This window comes from Lathyrus oleraceus, chromosome 1 (genome assembly GCF_024323335.1).
Source record: "Lathyrus oleraceus cultivar Zhongwan6 chromosome 1, CAAS_Psat_ZW6_1.0, whole genome shotgun sequence".
Taxonomy (NCBI): domain Eukaryota; kingdom Viridiplantae; phylum Streptophyta; class Magnoliopsida; order Fabales; family Fabaceae; genus Lathyrus; species Lathyrus oleraceus.
The window spans coordinates 45242520-45249144 of NC_066579.1; positions in this window are offsets into that span (position 1 = coordinate 45242520).

Sequence of the window (6625 nt, forward strand, 5' to 3'; positions counted from 1 at the left end):
ATGGAAGATGATCACAAACCAGTGGTGCAACCATAACAAAGACTTAACCCAGCCATGAAAGAAGTGGTACGCAAAGAAGTTGTAAAATTGTTGGATGCAGGCTTAATTTATCCTATCTCCGATAGTTCTTGGGTAAGTCCAGTCCATGTGGTACCAAAAAAAGGGGGCACTACGGTGATAAAAAATGAGAAGAATGAGTTAATTCCAACCCGAACTGTTACAGGTTGGAGGGTGTGCATAGATTACATAAGACTAAACATGGTAACACGAAAGGACCACTTCCTGTTACCATTCATTGATCAAATGCTAGAAAGGTTAGCCGAACACGATTACTATTGTTTCCTAGATGGGTACTCGGGGTACAACCAGATTGCAGTTGCCCCTGAGGATCAAGAGAAGACTGCATTCACATGCCCCTATGGTATTTTCACTTATAGAAGAATCTCATTTGGATTGTGTAATGCACCAGTCACTTTTCAAAGGTGTATGACATCAATCTTTGCCGACATGATCGAAAAGCATATAGAAGTATTTATGGATGACTTTTCAATATCCGGTTCTTCTTTCGATAAATGTTTAACTAACTTGTCACTTGTGTTAGAAAGATGCCAACAAACAAATTTGATCTTGAACTGGGAAAAGTGTCATTTTATGGTACGTGAAGGTATAGTGTTGGGACACAAGATCTCCAACCGAGGTATCGAAGTGGGCATAGAAAAAGTGGAGGTAATGGCTAATTTACCACCTCCGGTAAGTGAAAAAGGCATCTGGAGCTTCTTGGGACATGCGGGGTTCTACCGCAGGTTCATAAGAGATTTCTCCAAGATCACAAAGCCACTAACTAGTCTACTGGTGAAGGATACACCATTCCTGTTTGACAAGGAGTGCAGGCAAGCCTTCGAGACTTTGAAGAAGGAACTTGTGTCAGCCCTCATAGTTATTGCCCCTGATTGGTCTCTCCCTTTTGAGATAATGTGCAATGCTAGTGATAATGCAATAGGGGCAGTATTAGGGCAACGAAAGGATAAGCTATTGCCTGTGATATATTATGCAAGCCACGTATTGAATCCTACTCAAATGAACTATGCAACTACCAAAAAAGAACTCCTGGCGGTTGTGTACGCGTTTGATAAGTTTATATCCTATTTGTTGGGATCAAAGGTAATTGAGTATACTGACCATGCTGCTTTAAAATATCTTTTTGCCAAACAGGAGTTAAAGCCAAGGCTGCTGTGATGGATCCTACTACTACAAGAGTTCGACATGGAAATCAGAGACAAAAAAGGTAGTGAAAACACTGTTGCTGATCACTTGTCTTGGATGACTCCGATTCAAGAAATAGAAGAAACACACCCCATCAGAGATGAGTTCACTGACGAACGTATCGTAGCCGTTACGCATATCCCATGGTTCTTAGGTTACACGAAATTTATGATAGGTGGACTAATACCTGATGACTTTGACTCTAACAGAAGAAAAAAGTTTTTGCATGATTGCAGGTTTTATGTGTGTGACAATCTATTCCTTTATAAAAAGGGATTAGATGGCCTGGTAAGGAGATGTGTTCCGGAGGAAAAGCAAAGGGACATCCTAAAAGTCTGCCACAACTCAGAATATGCAGGACATTTTAGCGGAGATAGAACCACAACAAAAGTCCTCCAGTCTGGATTGTACTGGCCTACACTGTTCAAAGATGCACAAGAGATGGTAAAAAAGTGCGACAGATGTTAGAGAACAGGAAACATATCCAAGAGAAATCAGATGCCTCAGAATGCCATGTTAGAGGTAGAACTGTATGATGTGTGGGGAATAGATTTTATGGGACCTTTCCCACCGTCCTTTGGAAAGCAATACATTTTGGTCGCGGTTGACTATGTGTCAAAATGGGTGGAAGCAGTAGCACTGCCCATGAATGACATAAAAGTAGTAATAAATTTCCTCAAGAATTGTATCTTTGCACGGTTTGGGGTACCAAGAGCACTGATTAGTGACGAAGGTACCCACTTCCTTAACAAGCTGATGGAAAACCTGCTAAGGAAATACAATGTCAGGCATAGAATCGCCACACCGTACCACCCCCAGACTAGTGGACAGGTTGAGATATCAAATCGGAAGATCAAGCAAATCCTAGAAAAGACAGTTAACGCCTCACGAAAAGATTGCTCAATCAAGCTAGATGATGCACTTTGGGCATACCGAACAACGTTCAAGACCCCAATAAGTATGTCCCCGTATCAACTGGTTTATGGTAAAGCTTGTCATCTGCCGCTCGAACTAGAGTACAAGGCATTTTGGGCTACCAAATTTCTCAACTATGATCTGTCCAAAGCGGGTAAATCTCGAATCCTTCAATTACAAGAGCTGGAAGAATTCAGAAATCGAGCATATGAGAATGCCAAGATATACAAAGAGCAAACCAAAATACGGCATGACAGGCACATTCAGAAGAAAGAACTTCAAGAAGGACAACTGGTCTTATTATTTAATTCAAGGTTGAAGTTATTCCCAGGGAAACTAAGGTCAAGATGGTCGGGACCCTTTATGATACAAAAAGTATTTCCGCATGGAGCCGTTGAACTAAGAAATCCTGCAAATGAAGACATGTTCAAGGTGAATGGGCAGAGAGTCAAACCGTACCTACAAGACCAAGAGGGTGGTCTAATAGACAAAATCCGTCTCACCTAAAAAGACGGAGAATCGTTGAGCCATGTGACGTTAAACACAATGCTTCGTGAAAGGCAACCCACATATTTTAAATCTAATCGATTATGTATGTTTGTAGGTTTACATAGGAGTTATAACAGGAGGGAACATCACTTCAACAAATGTCTAAGTCATGAAAAAAGATAATCAACGTGGCCAGAGGTACCGAAGGTTGAACAGGAGAAAAAGCCAAAAAAAACAGCCAAAAGGGCAGCCTGACACGACCACTCGTGTCAGCTGACACGGGTCGTGTCAAGAGGGTGCAAAATCAGGCCAAGAATGTGAAAAATAGTGGCCTGACACGGGTCGTGTCTGGAGCACTAAAAGGGAAAGGAAATTTATGTCAACAACGGCCTGACATGGGCGGACGTGTCAGGAGCACTGAAGGAAATGGTAAAAACATGGTGATGGACAGTAGCCTGACACGGCCACCCGTGTCAGGTAGGCGGAATTTTTGAATTTTTTTTGAAAATCCAAATTTTGCAGTGGCCCCCACCTATTTACTCCATCTTAACCACACTTTACCCCATTTACCTTATCATTATCAGATTTTTTTCATTACATTCTTATCATTCTCTCTCATCATTATCATCATTCTCACTCTCCTTATCTCTAAACCTCACAAACCCCATTACCTAAAAGCTTCCATAACCACCACTTCCACTCTCCTATTGCAAAAACACCCTTCACAAATATTACTCCACTCGTCATCCTCGTCCTAACCACGGTTTCAGAATTTTCTAACTCCCTATTTCAAATAGTTTCTATTTTTGCAGGTCCAAAATGCCCCCGAGGAGAACTCTCATCAGAAAGCAACAGCTTGCGGAGATGTCGAGGTCCCAGAAGCGACCAAGCCGAAACCCAAATCCACACAACATCGTGTTTGACAATCTGAAATAAGAAAAGAGGTATCAAATTCACCGAAAGCGAAAATTCACACCGACAAGGTACATGTGTGAGCATACTCTGAACGCACTAGGGCTCAAAATTGAGGTATACCAGATGTTCCACGTTTTAGGAGTGCTAGAGTTCGTGAGCCTGGAAGCGCCAACATACGAGTGCACCACGCTCGAATTCCTCAGCACGTTAGAATTCCAACTCGAAAAGAGGTGGATAGATACGACCATGTATTATTTCGGCATTTTGCGTTTCCACTTGTTTAATAATTATCATGAATTGTCGGTTGAGGAATTGGCAGGGATACTCCGACTCCCTCTATACGGACCAGGAGCAGTCCCAGATGGGTTCTCACCTAAGGATTTCTGGATTTCCATCACCGGGAGGACGAATTACACCTCAAAAGGTGCTAAGGCCTCCGACATCCAAAATCCATGTTTCTGGTATGCTCATAAGGGTTTGGCCTACACCCTGTTTGGAAGAGGCGATAGCACATGGGTAGCTACTCAGAGAGAGCTATTTTTTATGTACTCGATGGAACAAAACAAAGCCATCAATGTAGATGCCTTTGCAACTGACTATCTGGGTAGAGTTGGTCGAGCAGACTCTGGAGGCATCTCCGTGGGTTTCATGATCACCTAAATAACTGAGCATTTCTGGTATCAAGATGTGTTACTCGAAGACACGTCAATTGCAGGTAAGACCAAAATTGACATGTCCGCTCTAATTCAACAAGGTATGATTGTTGTTGCCTCTACTTACTATTTTGTGCTTATCCATAAGAGGTTAATTATAGCTTTGTCGGATCCAGACAGAGTTGTTATTACTGACTGTACCAACTGGTTGTATGTGAGTGTTGACCCCAACGTGGAGGAAGGCAACGACACTGACCATTTTACTGCAGGTGAGCAGTTTGTAGATGACCAGGTGGATGCCACAAAGGCAGAAGAAGAGGAACCTCAAGCACCTCAACAACAGTTTGTACCACCACATAAGGAACCTACTCAGTAAGAGACAAGTTCCTCTTCTTGGTCCACTAACAAATGGACCTGGGTACAAACCGAAATAGGTGACTTAAGGACGGAACAACAACGGCAAGGGATTGAGCAAGCCCGACAGGGGGCAATGTTGGATGAGATGAGCAGCATGATGCGACAGTTGATGTTGCATTTTCCACAACCACCTCCTTAGTAGGGTATTGTGAGTGTCCTCCTTCGCTCTTGTTCGCAAACATTGAGGCCAATGTTTAGTTCAAGTGTGTGGGATATTTTATGTCTTTTATTGTTATTTTCAATATTTTGTTATTTTGTTTCAGTATGGTGTTATTTTACTTTATTGCATTCTAGATTTGGTTTTTCTGTTTGAAGTTACATTATGCTGCGAGTGTTTCAAGTCCGTGGTGATATTTTGGAAATAGTAATGATCACGAGTGAGAGTGGATGAAAGGATCACGCCACTTACCATGGCTTGTTGTGAAGGGTCTCCCCAGGAAGTTGACACTACTGAAAAAGAAAGATCGGACGCAACGTATACAACTTAACCAACATAAGTGTCTTGTACATTCTGAAGTAAGAAAGAAGTCGCACCAGGCTCAAGAGTATTGTGGATACTATCAAAGCTTAACCAAATAGGGTGAGTCATAAAAAGCCAAAAACATTGACCATCATGAGCGATATTCAGGTTTGTCTTTATCACTCTAAATTTGCGTAGACTCTCTGGGACTGCCACTACATGATTACACACACTAAGGCACGTTGTTTGAAATTAACCCCAAGCCTTTCTAGCCATCCTAAATAATTATATCCCTTATAAAACCCATTTGAGATTGTATCCATTTGTTTGTTTAAACCCCATAAATGTACCCCTTGGCCAAAACACTCCCTTACCATGTTCAGAGTCGTGTTAATAATGCCTTTAAATTGTGTTGAAAAGCTAAGTTTTGGGTAAAAATCCCAAAGAGTTCCAAACGCCCAAGAAAGTGCGAAAACAAAAGGAGAAAAAAAGTGAAATAGGAAATCATCCAGAGAAAAGAAAAAAAATTATTATTATAAATAAACTCGAAGATTCAAAAGAAGCACGAAAAAGGGCACTCAGTTGAAAAATAGAAAAAAGAGAAAACCGAGCAAAAAAATAAAAGAAACCAACACAGTAGGTAACATCGACTCTTAACCAAAACCCACTTGTTTCCCATTTTTGTTTGAATATCCACACCCTAACCCAAGCCAAGTTACAACCCTAAAGACATCAAAAATGTGTGTGTTGTGTGTAGGTGATATGAAAAGAGAGACTATTCAAACTTGCGAGTTGATATTGCATATTCTGAATTATGAGTGAAAACACTTAACCCCAAGAGAGTTGGTGAGAATGTGATATAAGTTGACAGGTGAAATGGTGCTTTGAAGTGGAGGTGTGATTGAAAACTAACAAGAAAAAAGCAAGACTCATGGAAGGAAGAGGGAAGACGTTAGCGAATGATCTCAGTAGTGTTAGGAAACAAGAATCATGGGGAGTGACATGCAGTGTTATCCTAAACATTACTTGAGGACAAGCAATGAGCTAAGTTTGGGGTTGTAATCAGTCACCATTTGCATTAAGTTTTCGCTACTGATCCAACAAGAAACTTAGGATTTTGAAACACTGTGCAAGCATTTTTGATACTTTTCAAGTCAATTTTACTTTCGATAAAATCTTTAAGCATTTCCTTTCATTGTTATATTTTCAGGATTTTATGCGTGGGATAGCTGTGTTTTTGTACGACAGGTCCAGGTAGAAGAATTAGGGAACTCAGAGCATGACAGTGCGAGATTCCGGCAAGCAAATGAGTGAAAAAGCCCGGTACACGTCACCTGACACGGCCACCCGTGTCAGGCAAAGGAAAACATGGCCAGAAAGACAATGGCCTGACACGACCACCCTGTCGCATCTCGAAAAATACGATTCCTCGCGATGGTCGCAGAAATATTTATGTTCGAACAGAGTCGCCACCGAACTTTATTTATCCCAATGAAGGAATAGGAAAATATCG